Source organism: Salmo salar, chromosome ssa17 (genome assembly GCF_905237065.1).
Source record: "Salmo salar chromosome ssa17, Ssal_v3.1, whole genome shotgun sequence".
In the NCBI taxonomy this organism is placed as follows: domain Eukaryota; kingdom Metazoa; phylum Chordata; class Actinopteri; order Salmoniformes; family Salmonidae; genus Salmo; species Salmo salar.
Window position 1 is genome coordinate 63268996 of NC_059458.1, and position 19848 is coordinate 63288843.

Genomic DNA, 19848 nt, shown 5'->3' on the forward strand with positions numbered 1-19848 from the left:
TTGTCGGGGACAATAAAATGCACTGTTTTGTCACACCACAATGCTACAGATGTTTTGAGTGTGCAATTGGCATGCTGTCTGCAGGAATGTCCATCAGAGCTATTGCCAGATAATTTAATATTCATATCTCTACCATAAGCTGCCTCCAATGTTTTATTAGAGAATTTGGCAGTATGTCCAACTGGCCTCAACCGCAGACCACATCCTGCTTCTTCACCTACCGGATCATCTTGAGACCAGCCACCTGGACAGCTGTTGAAATCGGATATACTTCTGTCTTATAAAGGCCTTTTGTGGGGTTCTGATTGGCTGGGCTTGACTCCTGTGAGTGGGCCTATGCCCTCCCAGGTCCACCCATGGCTGTGCACTGCCCAGTCATGTGAAATCTGTAGATTAGGGCCTAATGAATTTATTTCAATTGACTGATTTACTTCTATGAACTGTAACTCAGTAAAATCGTTGAATTGTTGCATTTTGTGTTTTATATTTTTGTTCAGTGTACTTTTATTGTAAACATGCCTATTGTAGGCTCCCGGGTGGGGCAGTGGTCTAAGACACTGCACCTCAGTGCTAGAGGTGTCACTACAGACCCTGGTTTGATTCCAGGCTGAATCACAACCGGCCGTGATTGGGAGTCCCATAGAGCGGCGCACAATTGGCCCAGAGTCGTCTGGGTTTAGCCCGGCGTAGGCCGTCATTATAAATAATAATTTGTTCTTTAACTGACTTGCCTAGTTAAATACATTCATTTTGAACGGACCAAGTTGTTGTTTCTTCTCTCCTCCACCTAGTCCTAGAATGAACAACGGCCTACCTCCAGTATATGGGGTACATATACTCCTGTCTGCAACATGTTTCTAGATTCGATACTAGTTTTTAGATTTTATACTAGTTTCTATTCTACTTGTGGAATGGATTGGACAGATGCAGAATTCTTGATACGTAACCTCAATTTCTCTGATTTCAACTGCTCCCTTTTCACCAGCAGAGGGTGCTGTGTGACACAGTATGAATCCAATCACACAAACATGTTAACAGCTCAAAATCGAGGCAGAGCTTTCCCTGTTCCACACAGCACAAGATTCTTCTGTTTGTTAAACTCAATTTCTCTGATCATTGATTCACTCACAACTTAATTTCCTCAGCATGAGCCCCTCACGGGGAAACTATCAGCTATCCGTCAGGAGTTTTGGTGATGGAAAAATGTATCAATCAAGAGATCAGAGTATTGTTGCGCCTAAAAGTCAGTTAAATTGTCTTATTTTATATAGTCTCTACTATGGTCAACAGATAGACAGACATGGGTTGACCATGGAGTTTTCTGTCTGGTGATGAACAACGACCACCGCAGCCACAAACATTGTGCCTGTGCAGATAAATACTCACTTTTGGAAGGAGCAGCTTACTGCATGTGGGATTGTTTGATTCCTGTACCCAAGGTGTCATTAGGGCCTTCGGGTTTTGTTCATTAACACATTTGCAGGAGAAGCTGCAACATCTGTGGCTGGTTGACGATGAAGAACAACAGAGCAAAAGGCATATGGTCTTGGTCTCGTTTTTCCTGATTTTAAATATAGCTGGTAAACATATACCGAAGGTGTAGTCCTACCTCTCTGTTTTCAGTCACTGGTTATGATACATCCTGTGCAGTCTTTTACCTGAACTGTAAATTATGTTTGTTCTGCTGCTGCCTCCATCTAAAGTGTGTACCAACCAGTGCAGATGCCCAGGTGAGCGGTGTTGAGCTGAGCCCCAGATGTGCTGTCTCTGTCTAGGCAATGGGCAGGCCTATTTACTGCACTCCACTAATCAACCCAGCAGGGAGACCCACAGCTACTGTTGTTTACTCTCTGCTCCTGGATCCCTGGCCCTAACCTCTCCTCTACGGCCCTATCTGGCCCTGGTTGTTGACATCAGAACAGAGAGAACCCGCGGTAATATACAGTAGCTGTTAACTCCTTTTGGGATTGGGATGCAATGGCAATTATAGAATATTTACTTTGAGAGTTGTAGAATATGTAATGTAATCATTCAACTTGTTAGGTAAAAACCTTTGGCGTGTCCAAATGATGTCATTTATGATGAGGCCTTGTTGAGCTACAGTGTGGACCACATGGGGGTACTAAACACTTGTACATACACTAGTGCACCTGGCTTTCCTCTGTTCACACCTCATTTTGCCTCCACTAATCACACAAACAATAGAGGTGTTGGTCCAGGATGCATTTTGTCATCACACTCACCCCCCCGCACACACACACACTTTCTCTATCAGCGGCCTACTTTGAAGAGAGAGGAATAGTCATTAGCATTTCTCCCCCCCTTGGGGTTCTTTGCCCTGGGTGAGTAAATAACAATTGACCGAGCAGGGTGTCAGAGAGCCTGGGATCACAGGACAGTAGCAAGCACAAACAGATGCTGGGTTGGCTGGAGAGGAAATGTACCTTAGCCAAGCGACACGCCACTGTTTGGGCTTGGGACTGTTAATGAGGGACTGTGCCACGCTCCCTTCCTAGCCCCTTTCAGACTGTCGCTGGGGGGGGGGGAGAAGTAGCAGGGGGTGGCAGGTAGCCTAGAGGTTAAGAACATTGGGCCAGTAATCAAAAGGTTGCTGGTTCAAATTCCCGAGCTGACTAGGTGAAAAATCCCTTGGGCAAGGCACTTAACCATAATTGCTCATGTAAGTTGCTCTGGATAAATGACTAAAATGTACAAACGGAGAGGGCGAGGCTTTATTCAGCCAGGGTACAACAGCACTGGACACTGTTATTTTCTGGGTGGAACAGACAAAGCAGATGTCCTTTTTTTCTGTTAGAGCAGGCTATTGTGATTCGGTAAGCCGTGTCGGATCATACCTGTGTAGAGCTTCCTGAAACACAGTCATGGAAAATGTTCACAGGCATGGAACATATTCGCAATGATTTGCCTTTTTTACAGGCCCAGTAGAGCAGAGTAGTTGGCATTTTCTTATTTTGGCCTTGGCTTTTTGTGAAGGAACACAGTGTTTTGTGATAAAAAATAAGCACTTGGCTGAAATGGCAGCAAGCACCTGTGGTTGAATAGCACTTGCCCCCACAGACCTGCCTGAGCCCTGGCATCCATCAGGAAAAAGCTGTGTTTTCTATTGTAGCTCCCTTCATATGGTTCCTTACTCCACTCGCCTTCACCCAGAGTCACCGACCAATCCTTTTCAGTGGGCTTGTGAACAATAGAGCCAGAACAGAATGTTGAGCCGATGATTGATTCATCTCGACTGTTTTGTTCCAGACACAGAGGCCTGCCCTCCCATGCTCACACCAGCACATCGGGGTGTTTTTGGGTCTGAAACCAGCCAGAATCAGGTCCGGGAGTTATTGACCCTGAGCAATTAGTCACACTTTGGCTCGCCAGCATTGACTCATTCCCAATGTATTTACCCCTAGACTTGAACTAAAGTGGAATTAGTCCCACTGCGCTCACATCGCTCAGCTTTTGTCTCCCATTAACGGCCCTCTCTATCGCTCTCTCCCTCTCTCAAACACACATACACACACAGTCAGGGCAGTGTGGTGGCACTGAACGTGGCCTTGGAGTGGAGCCCCATGTGTAACGAGACGGGGGGTCAGGTTGTGTTCCCCAGAGTGTGAGCCCCTGACACCCGACCCAGGCTGAGGGTCACAGGGTTCCCCGTACACCCAGAATCACCCCCATCCCCTGGGCTGGCGGGACAGAGAGGCCTGGACCTGTGATGATCCCCAAAAGCACCAGGGCTCTTGAGGGGTCAGACAGCCTGCTCAGGCCCTCTGTAGACATAACATACTGACTGGACTACACTCCACACAGACAGGAGACCCTGCCACCAGTACCACACTAAGACAAGAGCTTTTAGCACAGAGAAACTGGAAAACACTGATCTGAAAGAATTGCTGTTTTTAACACAAACATGATGACAGTAGCATGCTCACATAATGATTGAGGATAATGGGAACACATGGGAGAAACTGACAAATCATCAGAATGGTATTTAGGGTTGACTGCAGAAAGTCCTCATGGTGTGCTGTTGTGTCTACAGTACTGTACACAGTGTGGTCCCTGCAGGTCCTGAGGCTCTGTCTGTCAGGCTCTGGGCAGATAAGGGACATGCTTAATTAAACACCCTAAAGGCTGTTGAAAGGCACCGGACGCTGCCAGCACGAGAGGACTTAACATCCGAGTGTTCGTCTTTCGCTGAGGTGGTTGTTCAACCAGGAGAGAGGGGGGGCTAGGCGTGACGGGGCCCAGTTACAGCACCATGCCTGCCAGAGTCATCACAGAGCTGGGGATGGAGGGAGGAGGAGGAGGGGAGGTTTGTGGTGTAAAAAGTAATGTCTTATCCAGATACTCTGCCAGCTCCTAGCCTCTCTCTCTCTCACCCTGTCGCTCTCCCCCTCTCTCTCCCCCTTCTCTCTCTCTCTTCCCCTCTCTCTGTCTCTCTTTCTCTCCCCTCTGTCTCTCTCTCTCTCCCTGTCTCTCTCTCTCCCCCCACCTGTCTCTCGCTCTCGCTCTCCCCCTCCCTCTCCCCCTCTCTCTGTCTCTCTCTCACTCTGGCCTCGGTGTCCATGGCTCCAAGCCTAGAAGAGAGCCCTGCGCCCCAGAGACCAATGGCCCCTCCTCTTCTCCCCTCCTGCACACACACACACACAGACATACACATTCCTGGAGAAAGGGATGGGAGCGTGACAATCGGGAAACAACGGCTGTTAGTTACAGAAAATGCATTACATTGTGGGCAGGGGGAGAGGAGCGGAGGAGAGGAAGTGCTGGGATTAGGCAGTTTGGAGACGGAGAACGGCCCATTTTTACCGTCCGGTAAACTGCTCAGATTTATAAGATCTCTGGGGACACTGATACCCCATCCTTGTCCCATCAGCTCCTGATTTAAAAATAAGCCTAAATCGGCGCATGGCAGTTGTCGGTAGGCCATGTGTAGGTCAGAACTGTCATTCACAGGAAAGATAAAGAAAACTTAAATTCCCATCAGGTTGTAAAGGTGTTTGAATAACAATTGTTTGAATATGACATTTCAGAACCTCTACTAAAAACCAACTAATCCCTATGCCTATGTGGCATCAATATATATATATATATATATATATTTACCTTTATTTAACTAGGCAAGTCAGTTAAGAACAAATTCTTATTTTCAATGACGGCCTAGGAACAGTGGGTTAACTGCCTTGTTCAGGGGGCAGAACGACAGATTTGTACCTTGTCAGCTCGGGGATTCGAACTTGCAACCTTTCGGTTACTAGTCCAACGCTCTAACCAATATGAGTCAGAAACATTTATTCTAGTGTCAAACTTGACTACAGTGTGTAAATAGGATACGTTTGGAACCTCAGTGTGTCACAACAAGTAAATTAATGTTGGGTTTGGATTACAATTATGTTAACAAATCATTCCCCCTTTTACCAAGCTCTACGTGCAAATGGCCCCTCTGCCCACTTCGTTTCATTTCATTGAATGGGGGTCCGTTGTTTCTTTTCCCCCAACGCGTTCAAAAGATCACAGATGTTTTAGACTGAAAAGCCCTATGCGGATTGACCATGCAATTAATGCTTCCAGCAGGATGCACAGACAACTAGTTTGCATGCCCTGCCGAAGGACCATATAATGCGGAATAGGTAGTTGGAGTCCGTTGGTCCCCAGTGGTGGCGGGTATACCGGTAGCTAGACTGCTGGTTATGTGTCTGGTTTTGTATATTTTAAGACTCGTTATCACTATCATAGCATTAGCCTAACTCAATACAACGCAGATTTGGCTTGGAAACACGATAACATTTCAAAAGACAGTAAATAATTAGTAGGAAAACCTTTTGTCATGGTTGTGATGTCGCCAGATTGACTTTAGATGCAGTATAACTTTAGACAGCTAACTAAGATTGAAGACACCACTATATTTTAGCATGCTAACATTAGCATTACTAGCTATTTTTGACAAACTTTGCTAGTAACATTAATGACAACATTGCCATCTCTCTAAAGTAAATTTGACAACATCATAATATGGCAAAGTTGTTTCCTATAAATTATTTTCATACTTTAGCAATGTCATCGTATTTCCATGCATTTCTAAGTTAGCGTAATTTAGATGAAACAGTCAAATTAGCCTCCGAGGTGCAACCCGAGGTGCAACCCATGTCTAGGGGAGAAAATACATATTGTGGTACAAGCTAACTAATTTCTGACTACAACAGTGAACAAATTAGCAGCAACAAACTCAAACCAACCCAGGGATATAGCAAAACATGTCACAGTTGGTTGCATAGTGTGATAGCGTCATCGGCCTGAATCTAATACATTCCTGAGCCAATCAGTCTACATCTGTAAAACATAGAATTAGCTTCACATCTGAAGTGAAATAGAAAGGTGAATGCAGGGATCAGGTTGGTTCCACCAAGCTAATCGAACCACCATTGATAATGTAATCAGTGTGTTTGTGTGTGATCGATCAGTCTCTTTTGATAAGGGGAGCTGATCTACGCTGCTATGCCTACCAATGGGGCGCTGCCGGCAAAGACCTCACCTCCAGCTGCACTTCTTGTCTGCTCACCAGTGGTCGTACATGAGGAGAACAGATTTAGCTACGTTTTGGATGACCTGTTCAAACTTCAACATGGGTTGCTTGTGTATCAGATTATACCTATCCCTAACTGCAATTGGTAATAGAACAGTGATTGTGTGTATGTGTTCTCAGATACATGAGATGCTGGCACTTAACACATGAGGTGATTACTAATAATACAGTTGTGTGTTCACAGAAACATGTATGGAGTCAGTACATGGAGACTTGCAAGATGGTGTGATGAAGTCCAGACTGACAAATGGGCTTGATACTGATGTCCCTGAATGAAGAGAGACCTGGCATTAACGTTTTACTATACACAACTGAATCCTACAGACGAAGAACCATATATGTGACAATTTTTCCATTTTAAGATAATCAGTTATTTTTATATTATTCATTGTGTGTACCACATTGGGTGTTTTATGGTTGACAAATAATTCACCATACTCATATCTTCCAACAACAATTGATATTTTTTTGTTATTTCAAAAAATACTTTTTTTATTGTCGTTTTAATTTTTAGAATGTGGAAGAACAGTATATCTCCAGTGATGATTTCAGTTTGTGGAAGAACAGTATATGTGACATTTTGCATGACACTTGTAAGATGTCCTTTTTTAATACCTGATATGATGTTTTAAGTACTTTCAAGTACAGATGCCCTTCATGTAAATAACTTAAATGCAATATGTAGTTAATTCATTTAATGGAGGTTCATTTAAAGGTGGTCTATCAACTTTAGCACCGATGACTTTTCTTAAAAGTTGAGTCATGAAATCTTAGTCTCATTTAAAATGAAGCCCTCAATGTGAACATACCATAGAATAACTACAAAAATAGAATACAATTAAATTAATTCAATCAAAAGAAGTACAACTTGTACATATCAAATATGGATCAATGTGATGTGCCAATATGCATGTCCATTATGCAGGTCCCTAAGGTCAATATTACAAAACGTTCAGAAAACCATTCTCTTTGCGTTTAACACTATGATCTGCAATTAAGTTTTGAATTGCGTTAAACCCATGCTAAAGGCAAGAAACGTCCTGTACTGAGGTGACAGCTGTAAATAAGTATTAACTGCTTAGAGTTGATGCTAAATGTGGTGACAGAGATGTATATTGTAATGAATAAAAAAAGGGAATCATTAGGATATTTTATTGTTAGAACAACATGTTGCATGTTGATGGGATGTTAGTAAACTATTCTCTGTGCAATACATGTGACTTTTAACCACCTCACTGAAGTGGTCTGTAGTCCAGCTGGTCGCTTGAGAACAGAATCTGGGAGGTGACTGAAGTCTTCACATTGCATCCTCATCACCTTGAATGGTTTTGCTGGTTGTGCTTGTTGTTTCTCGTATGGGACAGTGTAGAAACTGTTGAACAGATGCAGCTTGCGCTCATCAATCAACTTTCCACAATCCTTTCTGCACGTCGTGGAACACGCTCTTCCCTGCAGGATACAGTGTAACGTTACATATAACTAGCTAGCTACTGTAGCCATGTCGAATCATCCGGTGGATGGACAAAAAGTAGCTAGCTATGTTTCTTCTATAATCTAGCAATAACATTTGTAACGATAATGTATAAGTTAGTAGCCAACGAACTTTAGCTAATATGTTTTCTCTATAGTTACAAATTAGACAACCCAGAACATACATGTTAGTTACTGTACTCTATAGCTAGCTAGCTTGATTGTTTGATATACGGTTCTTCCACATACCTCTTTTGGACAGCTTTTCCCAGTTTTTTCTTGACCCTTACGATTTGTATAGGGTTTTCCCGCATCCCGTAAGATCTTCCTTTGCCTGTCTTTCCATTCTTTTAGTTTTGTTTTACGTTTCTTTCCCACCTTTCGGTGATTTTCATCAGCAACAGAAAAGTTGTGCGCTTGTCCGTCCATTCTGAGTGGTGCACATAAACGGTTATTCCACGAGAGCCTATCTTTAAATTTAAACATATTGTTAATTAGCGCGTGGAAAGCTTGTGAAACCGGTTCACTATAGAAAAAGGGTGTCCAATAATGATTTTTCATGTATATCTCGTTTTTTTGAAAAATGTCACATATACGGTTCTTCGTCTGTAGGATTCAACTTTTACTTGTATTGTCTTTTTTATTATTGAATTGAATGGTATCAGTCAATATGGGGTGGGAGAACCTGTGTACTCTGCACCAGGATCAGGAAACTCCTATAGTATACGGGACACCACACAGGAAGGCATGACCACTCTGACATGTTTACCAAGGCAGCCCCATTTACCAGACAAAATGCAGACAGGCACAGTATCTGTATCGGCTGGGAATAACAATGAAAGGTGAAAGGTGCGCTTTGTTATATTAGCAGAACATAATATAACAATATATTATATGGGGGGTGACAGATGGGTGTGTCTTGGTGGTGGCAAGGACACACCCAAGAAACACCCACATCAAACCACACCCCCAAGTTTGGCTTCTGTCATGGCCGCCAGCATTTATTGAGCAAGCCAGTGGGTGCATTTTCCCTTTAAAGACATCCTCCAGTGATTTTTTTTTAACTTTTCATGTTGTGATATCCAAAGTATAAATAAAGTAAAGTACACACACTAAAGGGTAAAAAAAAGGGTTGTTTTTAAGACAACTGCAAACTTCAAGGAGTTGGTCCAATGGGAAGTCATGATGTCATCGGCCTCCCCCTTGCTCGAGGAACAACAGAGGAGCAATACAGAATAAAAGAGGAAAGCCCCTCCCCCAGGTAACTGGAGTGACACTTTAAGATATTCAAACCATAACCCAATATAAGAGTCCTTCAGTGGTTTGTTCTCCTTTGCTAGTATCATGGGCTTGTCACTGGCTACCCCATATGAACTATTGTTCACATCGGTGATCATGGAACTAGCTCTCCAGGTAATAGTCTGTGAGAACAGCATTATCAGAACTTTAAAAGCATCAGAGTCCTCCTGGCATTCATCCAGAACACCCAAATGACCACCAGTTCTCTGTTCCAGACGCTCTTATCCCGAGGGACTTACAGTTAGGGCATTATACAGTTATACAGTTAGGGCTAGGTGGGACAACCACATATCACAGTCATAGTACATGTTCCTCAATAAAGTAGCTATCAGCAAAGTCAGAGCTAGTAAAGGGGTGGGGACTCTAGTGTGAGTGTTAGTTCATGAAAGTGTTTTAAAAAAAAATGTATTCAGTCTTTTCTATATGAAGTGACCTCATATTTTTCACCATCTCCCTCTGGCCCTCACAGCAATAAATAACACCACTTTTTCTGTTTCCCCCTCTCCCTTCATCCCAGAACAGCTACTGTTCAACTGGTGTATGTCTTTTACTTTTACTGACAGGCCCTCAACCACCGGATGTAGTATCTCCTGTGATCACCCCAGGCCTCGGAAGACCTCTTCAACTACAACAGGAAGCAGTCATACGACCGGGTCATGACCCCTCTTATAACACCATGAGTCAAGCGGAGCCCACCCCGTCAGCCGCAGTGGAAGGTTCCGGTCTCACCGAGGAGCAAGGTGTGGAAGGATTGTCAGGGGAGGAGAGGGAGACCTAGTCAGCGCGTCAGAATGAGGAAAAGAAAGAGAGTGGGAAAGAAAGAGAGAGGAGGAGAGGAAACATCTGTCAGATAGCAGCCGTGTAACATCATTACACACAAGGCCCACCGGCTCACCTAACACGGCCACAGCTGGGTCTAATACAGCCTCCATCCATAGGGGAAACTACTGTGTGACCCGCCATAGTCAGAACTATGTACACATCCAGCCAGGAAGCACCAGGGAGGGGATGATGGTGATGCCTAAGCCCACAATCGAGACTCACTGGGGAAGTGTCTGTGCCAGAGCCCCAAGCTTCTGGCCTGAACACAGGGCTGACATTATGGGAGCTATTCAAATGTTTTTGTTTGACCGCACTTCATTTTTTGCTTTTTTTTGTTTTTGGACGAGAGGAGAGAGGCAGTGACTGAGGAGTGTGAGAGATAGATACTGAGAGAGAGAAAGAGAGAGAGTAGTCTGCTGCATGTGTTGGATGTTAGTAAGACTGATTCATTTAACTGTGTTTTCTTTTAACAAGCGATATTTACACTCTCATTAAACTCTTCTATAGAGAATTGGTGAATGATATAACGTTGCTGTGTGATGTTGATGTATTTCTCACTGGCCTTATCACACGCCGGGTAATTCTAGAACTATCTGCTCCTTTACAGCAATAGGCATCATTTTTAACAAATGAGACAGGTTTCTTCTGTTGGATTTATGCCTTGCCAAACTCTGGTATTTGTCCCTGTGCCAGCTGTTTTCTTAGCGGAGGTAAATCTCGATAAATCAATAGGAGTTAATCTGCTGAGAAGACTGTGTGCTGGCCTGTCTAAAAGGCCACTTCATCTCTATTGGTTCCAGATCATGAATCAAGTCCTCAATGAAGAATCAACGGAGAAGTGACATTCAGATAGCAGGCTCAGTGTTCCTGAGCAATGATATGGGAAACAGAGAAGTCCCATATTTTAAAGGGGTATGGTATAGTGCTGGACCCAATATCCCAGGTATGCATCTTTTTTTTCAGGAGGTCGTTTCAACTCCGACATAAAACCATTCTTCCTCTAGCACTGTCTCTATTAGGCAGATGGTCTATGTCTCTGTATGGTAAGCTGATCGGAATGCTATGTTATTTGACATGTAACCCTAGCTTCACCGCCACAGTGAACGAGGACGTTTTCGAGGTGAAATAGTGCAGGAGATGGGTGCAAATCATTTCTATGATCGCTCGTGTGTCATGCAGGGTAAGGCCTTGGAATTCCGTGCATTCTGGACTCTGTGTTTCATACTGAAAGATTTCACCTTCCGTACATTGGCAAAATGTCACATAACCTGTCGCTGGGGACGAGGTAAGACCAGTCTGAGTTCAAAATGGACTCCTTCAGATGTCTCCTCTCTATTGCAACATATTCAAAGAGTGTCTTCGTACTGTAGAGAAAGGTCAAAGGTGTTGATTTGACCTTGTGTGCGTCAATCACTCCTCTATACTGTATGTCAGGGGCAGAGGGAGAGATTGGAGGAGGGCGGGACTGTGGCCCAGTGGGGTGTATGTATATAGGCTGGTCTAGCTGAAATCTGATGAGCAGGAGAGAGAGAGAAAGAGAAAGAGGCGGGGGAGGAGGAGAGGATTTCAGGTTCTCGGGGCTTGAACCCAGCACGACCCCAGTGTGTTGATACAGGTTGCCCTCCTGCCCCTTTAACCCCACCACCACCACTACTCTCTCCCACCCCCATACAAATCTTAGGGAATTATTGAATAGGGTCCATCATTGATCGAGCCAAATTTTTACCCAGTTTCAGTTGCAGCATAAGGAGATAGTTATCATTCAATCCAGTTGTATCCTAATTAAATGATCAAATAAGATCTGTTTCATTTCATTCATCATGTTTGTTTTGTTTGGTCAAATCAATGGAGTAACATTACAAAGAGACTCGGTAGACATAGAAGATGGTTGTGTTTGATATACAAGTTTATAATTGTAAAAGGCTAATTGATCATTAGAAAACCTGTTTGCAATTATGTTAGCACAGCTGAAAACGGTTGTTCTGATTAAAGAAGCAATAAAACTGGCCTTAAGACTAGTTGGAGCATCAGCATTTGAATGGTAGTGTAGGTTGTCTCAGATCGCTTTCCTCTACTACCATCTGATCCTCTGGGACCACGGTGGTAGCTACCCACTGGGCACAGACGTCAGTTCAATGTCTAGTTTTGATTTACATTTAGTTGAGTTATCAACTAATGTGAATTCATGGTGAAATCAATGCAAAATGTCACCATGTCATTGGATTTAGGTAAAAAGTTGGGTGATAAAAAGGTGAAATTCCCTTACGTTGATTACTTTTTTCAAAACTCTATCAGTTTTCCAATTTTTGGGGTTGAAATGACGTGGAAGCAACGTTGATTCAAACAGTTTTTGCCCAGTGGGTAGTATGTGAGAAGAGGCTAGCTGTGTGGCAGTCAGAAACCTCTCTTCAGGAGGTTGTTGTTGAATCCAGGTCCCCAGGGGACCACACGCTGAGATGACGTCACAGGGTCTCCGTTCAATAACAACATCTACACAACCCTCTTTGAATCTGTTTGTTGTGACTCACGTATGAGTGATGGGTCACTTGGAATAAAAGTACAATGATTGACTAGCCATGAAATTAGGTAATATTATAATTTGATGCATTTTTGAAGAATCGCGAATTCACTCCACAGGAATCTTAAACCATAACCGCTTCTTTTTAGAAAACGTAACTCAAGACCTGGAGTTAGATTTGGCAAAGATACAATTGCACTTATCTGATATATTTGACAATAAAAAATATTTAAATTGCCCATTCTCCATTCCTACACAGACTACATATTTCCAGTGTGGAGATGCACATTCCTCTGTGGTGTTCCTCTGAAAGGCGTAGGCCCAAAACAGTGATGATATACAAGCAGTCTGTCTGGGGCGTCAGTGTGTCCGAACTGAGAGCACAGCAGGGGCGCTCCAGACCTCTCCAATCCCTCCTATGTCTCCTCCTCTCCCTGACCCTCATTACTTCTTCATGTGAGAACCGTGAAGAGATGACTAAAACACAAGCATTCCCCCCAAATGAACTCCTCACTCACTAAGAACGTCAACTGACCACGGTGCTACAAATCCCTTTAGCTCTGTCTCATAAAAACAACGTCTGAACCCAGAAAAATAACTCACACAGACAGAGTGTTGTCTTTCATCGCTGGCACTGGCAGTGTGTTGATGCACTATTAAAGCCATGTATATTCATAGCTTAACGTTACCGGGTTTGTGTTTTGATAATTCGGTTGGAGCCAGGGAGGCGGTTCTTCCCAGTGTGTTGGAGCCAGGGAGGAGGTTCTTCCCAGTGTGTTGGAGCCAGGGAGGCGGTTCTTCCCAGTGTGTTGGAGCCAGGGAGGAGGTTCTTCCCAGTGTGTTGGAGCCAGGGAGGAGGTTCTTCCCAGTGTGTTGGAGCCAGGGAGGAGGTTCTTCCCAGTGTGTTGGAGCCAGGGAGGAGGTTCTTCCCAGTGTGTTGGAGCCAGGGAGGCGGTTCTTCCCAGTGTGTTGGAGCCAGGGAGGAGGTTCTTCCCAGTGTGTTGGAGCCAGGGAGGCGGTTCTTCCCAGTGTGTTGGAGCCAGGGAGGAGGTTCTTCCCAGTGTGTTGGAGCCAGGGAGGAGGTTCTTCCCAGTGTGTTGGAGCCAGGGAGGAGGTTCTTCCCAGTGTGTTGGAGCCAGGGAGGAGGTTATTCCCAGTGTGTTGGAGCCAGGGAGGAGGTTCTTCCCAGTGTGTTGGAGCCAGGGAGGAGGTTCTTCCCAGTGTGTTGGAGCCAGGGAGGAGGTTCTTCCCAGTGTGTTGGAGCCAGGGAGGAGGTTCTTCCCAGTGTGTTGGAGCCAGGGAGGCGGTTCTTCCCAGTGTGTTGGAGCCAGGGAGGAGGTTCTTCCCAGTGTGTTGGAGCCAGGGAGGCGGTTCTTCCCAGTGTGTTGGAGCCAGGGAGGAGGTTCTTCCCAGTGTGTTGGAGCCAGGGAGGAGGTTCTTCCCAGTGTGTTGGAGCCAGGGAGGAGGTTCTTCCCAGTGTGTTGGAGCCAGGGAGGAGGTTCTTCCCAGTGTGTTGGAGCCAGGGAGGAGGTTCTTCCCAGTGTGTTGGAGCCAGGGAGGAGGTTATTCCCAGTGTGTTGGAGCCAGGGAGGAGGTTCTTCCCAGTGTGTTGGAGCCAGGGCCTGTGATGACTGGGCACGCTGATTAGGGAGTTAGCGAGGGTGACTACAGATGGACCCTAGCTCGTGCTACGGTTTCAGCGCCCCACTGTTGTAAACTGTGGGTGGGCATGGGGATAAAACACAGCCCAGGTTAAGCATTGTTTATGCTATGTCTCTGTGGTTCAACATTCACCACAGGGGTGTGCAGCGCCCTTATGTCTCTGTTAGCAGTAAGATGCTAGAACCACCTACATTGAAGCTAATGTCCAAGTTACCATCAAAACTTTTGCTTATTCAGATTTCGCCCCTCTTAGAATAAGGTAAATATTAATATACAAAACAAGTAAGTTATTACGGCACAGGCTTATTGCATGCTGTTGTCCCTCGTAACTCTGAGTCGTTGCGATCTTTGCCTAATCCACCTCGACAGGGTAGTCTGCTGGAGGTCTCTGGATGGAGGTCTCTGGATGGCCTCCCAGGCTGGAAGTGTGGTGTGTGTGTGGGTGGGCGCTCCACCTGTCTCCCTGCCCCGAGCACTGAGGGTCAGCCTAGGGCCTGAGTGGTGGTCCTCCACCCCATCAACGCTAAACAGTGTGAAACAACAAATGAACTGCAGCACCACCCATGCAAATGTCAGCTACAACAAGCGCTGGCTTTACAAACGACCTGCCACACACCCAGGATCCTGTTGTGTGGTCTCATATGAAAACACACTGAGTATACCAAGCATAAGGAACACCTTCCTAACTGCAATGCTTCCCACAGTTGTGTCAAGTTGGCTGGATGTCCTTTCAGTGGTGGACCATTCTTGATACATACGTTAAACTGTTGAGCGTGAAAAACCCAGCAGCGTTACAGTTCTTGATACAAACCGGTGCACCTGGAACCTACTACCATACCCCATTCAAATATTTTGTCTTCACCCTCTGAATGGCACATACACAATCCATGTCTCAATTGTCTCAAGGCTTAAAAATCCATCTTTAACTTGTCTCCTCCCCTTGATCTATATATTTTTTTTATTTAACCTTTATTTAACTTCATCTACAGGGATTGAAGTGGATTTAACAAGTGACATCAATAAGGGATCATATATTTCACCTGGATTCACCTTGTCAGTCTATGTCATGGAAAGAGCAGGTGTTCTTAACGTTTTGTACACTCAATGTATATCGCCTTTGTCAGGAGGATGGTCATTATCATTCAGATACTTGCATCAATAAAGCCTCTGTGCATCTATGTTGCAGTCTATTATAGTAACTGTGATCTTAGATGAACACACCCCAGCAAAGTAAAGTAACATTTGTGATATTCATCATACTTTAAAGAAAAATCACATCTGGAATTTGCAGGGGTCCTGTGACTAGGTGTCACATTCCTGACAATGCCGTTACAGATGCTTAGAAACACAGCCATTGGTTGCCACATACTGACAGGAGGTATCAGACCAATAGTGCAACCAAGCATCCCATGCACCAATAGTATTTCATTGGCATGTGGTCTCATGTTTTGGTGATGTGTGTTGTTGTATTTTGACATGATGTGATGTCAGATAAGCATCTTACCCAGGGTCCAACATGTAATGCCAGGGTGTTCGAGTGACACGGTCACCTCCCTGAGAAGTTCTTGAAAGTGCATACGTGCGTGTTTTGCTTGTGTGTGTCTGTGAGCACGAGTGAGAGTATGTGTATGAATGTGTGTCTGTCAGTGTGCTCTGTGAAAATTGTGAAATCCATTGACAGGGGAGCGGAGAAGAAGGGGGGGGTTAGTAGGCAATGTTCTGATTCCGGAATCCTTGCTCTCCCCTCGCTACCGTTCCACCCATAAATCAGGGGAGCATGACTAAACCCACCGGTAACAGGAGCCGGGCCGGCGCTCCCCCGTGGAACCAGGGCCTGCACGTCAGCATTTCAGCACGCCCAGCAGTAAGGCCCCGCCGAAGCCCCACGGGCCCCTGGAGACCCCTGGAAACCAAACAGTGAGGTCAGCATTGGGCTCAGAGAGAGAGAACACACAGAGAGAGAGAACACAAAGATCCAGGGCCACTGCCAGAGAGACTGAACCTGGGATTAAGTCATTAAGGACAGCCATCACCTTAAGCCACCGCTGGGGATCCTCTGTGAAGCTGCTGTAAAAAGATACCCTCTGTTCTCATGTATTGATTTTATCTCTGCAGAGAACTGGTGGTGACTTTCTTCTGTTAGCTCAGAGGCACGGAATATTCTTGGAGGAGTCCAGGGGTTTGAATCAGATTTTTGGAAGATTTCTGCTACATTGCTAAACAACATTAAAAAACACTTCATGAGTGAATTTCCGTTTGATAGATGACTGCCTCGGTGGAAGGACAAAATAATAAAAGAGTTGTGAACGTGCTGAGAATGAGGCTTTACCACTGTCTCTCCTGTACTGGACCCAGTATTCACTATCATAACACTGAGAATGAGGCTTTACCACTGTCTCTCCTCTGCACCCTACACTGGACCCAGTCCCAGTATTCTCTATCATAACACTGAGAATGATGCTTTACCACTGTCTCTCCTCTGCACCCAGTCCCAGTATTCACTATCATAACACTGAGAATGAGGCTTTTCCATTGTCTCTCCTGTACTAGACCCAGTCCCAGTATTCACTATCATAACACTGAGAATGAGGCTTTTCCATTGTCTCTCCTGTACTGGACCCAGTCCCAGTATTCACTATCATAACACTGAGAATGAGGCTTTTCCATTGTCTCTCCTGTACTGGACCCAGTCCCAGTATTCACTATCATAACACTGAGAATGAGGCTTTTCCATTGTCTCTCCTGTACTGGACCCAGTCCCAGTATTCACTATCATAACACTGAGAATGAGGCTTTTCCATTGTCTCTCCTGTACTAGACCCAGTCCCAGTATTCACTATCATAACACTGAGAATGAGGCTTTTCCATTGTCTCTCCTGTACTGGACCCAGTCCCAGTATTCACTATCATAACACTGAGAATGAGGCTTTTCCAATGTCTCTCCTGTACTGGACCCAGTCCCAGTATTCACTATCATAACACTGAGAATGAGGCTTTTCCATTGTCTCTCCTCTGCACCCTGTACTGGACCCAGTCCCAGTATTCACTATCATAACACTGAGAATGAGGCTTTTCCATTGTCTCTCCTCTGCACCCTGTACTGGACCCAGTCCCAGTATTCACTATCATAACACTGAGAATGAGGCTTTTCCATTGTCTCTCCTCTGCACCCTGTACTGGACCCAGTCCCAGTATTCACTATCATAACACTGAGAATGAGGCTTTTCCATTGTCTCTCCTTTGCACCCTACACTGGACCCAGTCCCAGTATTCACTATCATAACACTGGGAATTATGCTTTTCCATTGTCTCTCCTTTGCACCCTGTACTGGACCCAGTCCCAGTATTCACTATCATAGCACTGAGAATGATGCATTTCCATTGTCTCTCCTTTGCACCCTATACTGGACCCAGTCTCAGTATTCACTATCATGGCAGCCCTATTATCACCTGTCCATATAATTCCTTGAAGTCCATTTTCCTACACACCCTCCTACACTTAAATTATACACACATGTGTAACACTATATCTAATAACATCCACCACAGTAACACTAGAGCTTTTACAGTATTAAAACAGGTGGGGGTGACATCCAGGATGAGTGGAATGCGGGTGTGATGGTGCCGTGTGTGTGTGTGTGTGTGTGTGTGTGTGTGTGTGTGTGTGTGTGTGTGTGTGTGTGTGTGTGTGTGTGTGTGTGTGTGTGTGTGTGTGTGTGTGTGTGTGTGTCTCTAGGACAGCTTAGAGATGGGATAGCTGATCCATCCTATCCTCATCTTGTTTGTTTTCAGACTTGTTTACAAGAGGTCCTTCCTGCAGCACGTGGAGAACCTGTATGTCAACAACAACACTCACCATCCAGGAGAACCTGTCTGCCAACAACAACACTCACCATCCAGGAGACCCTGTCTGCCAACAACAACACTCACAATCCAGGAGAACCTGTCTGCCAACAACAACACTCACCATCCAGGAGAACCTGAATGTCAACAACAACACCCACCATCCAGGAGACCCTGTCTGCCAACAACAACACTCACCACCCAGGAGAACTTGTATGTCAACAACAACACTCACCATCCAGGAGAACCTGTCTGCCAACAACAACACCCACCATCCAGGAGAACCTGTCTGCCAACAACAACACTCACATCCAGGAGAACCTGAATGTCAACAACAACACCCACCATCCAGGAGACCCTGTATGCCAACAACAACACTCACCATCCAGGAGAACCTGTATGTCAACAACAACACCCACCATCCAGGAGACCCTGTCTGCCAACAACAACACCCACCATCCAGGAGAACCTGTATGTCAACAACAACACTCACCATCCAGGAGAACCTGTATGTCAACAACAACACCCACCATCCAGGAGAACCTGTCTGCCAACAACAACACTCACCATCCAGGAGAACCTGTCTGCCAACAACAACACTCACCATCCAGGACAACCTGTACGTCAACAACAACACCCACCATCCAGGAGAACCTGTATGTCAACAACAACACCACCATCCAGAAGAACCTATCTGCCAACAACAACACTCACCATCCAGGAGAACCTGTACGTCAACAACAACACCCACCATCCAGGAGAACCTGTCTGCCGATAACAACACTCACCATCCAGGAGAACCTGTACGTCAACAACAACACTCACCATCCAGGAGAACCTGTCTGCCGATAACAACACTCACCATCCAGGAGAACCTGTCTGCCAACAACAACACTCACCATCCAGGAGAACCTGTCTGCCGACAACAACACTCACCATCCAGGAGAACCTGTCTGCCGACAACAACACCCACCATCCAGGAGAACCTGTCTGCCAACAACAACACCCACCATCCAGGACAACCTGTACGTCAACAACAACACCCACCATCCAGGAGAACCTGTACGTCAACAACAACACTCACCATCCAGGAGAACCTGTCTGCCAACAACAACACTCAGCATCCAGGAGAACCTGTACGCCAACAACAACACTCACCATCCAGGAGAACCTGTCTGCCAACAACAACACTCACCATCCAGGAGAACCTGTCTGCCAACAACAACACTCACCATCCAGAAGAACCTGTCTGCCAACAACAACACCCACCATCCAGGAGAACCTGTATGTCAACAACAACACTCACCATCCAGGAGAACCTGTATGTCAACAACAACACTCACCATCCAGAAGAACCTGTCTGCCAACAACAACACTCAGCATCCAGGAGAACCTGTACGCCAACAACAACACTCACCATCCAGGAGAACCTGTCTGCCGACAACAACACTCACCATCCAGGAGAACCTGTACGTCAACAACAACACTCACCATCCAGGAGAACCTGTCTGCCAACAACAACACTCACCATCAGGGAGGAATGCCTACCATGCCTGCTGCAGTTGGCCCTGGCTACAGCACAGCATACCTCCCACAGACACACACGCGGTCAGACAGATGGACGGACAGACAGACGGAC

At 45.4% G+C, this 19848-nt stretch overlaps 1 long non-coding RNA gene across 1 annotated transcript; it reads right to left on the minus strand.

Annotated features, from left to right (window-relative positions):
* Positions 1-7731: 7731 nt before the first annotated feature.
* On the minus strand, positions 7732-8678 carry LOC123728101 (uncharacterized). Its single transcript, XR_006759945.1, has 2 exons — positions 8315-8678; positions 7732-8044 (listed from the first exon to the last, which is right to left on the minus strand). It is a non-coding gene; the product is annotated as an uncharacterized lncRNA (long non-coding RNA).
* Between the last annotated feature and the right edge of the window lie 11170 nt (positions 8679-19848).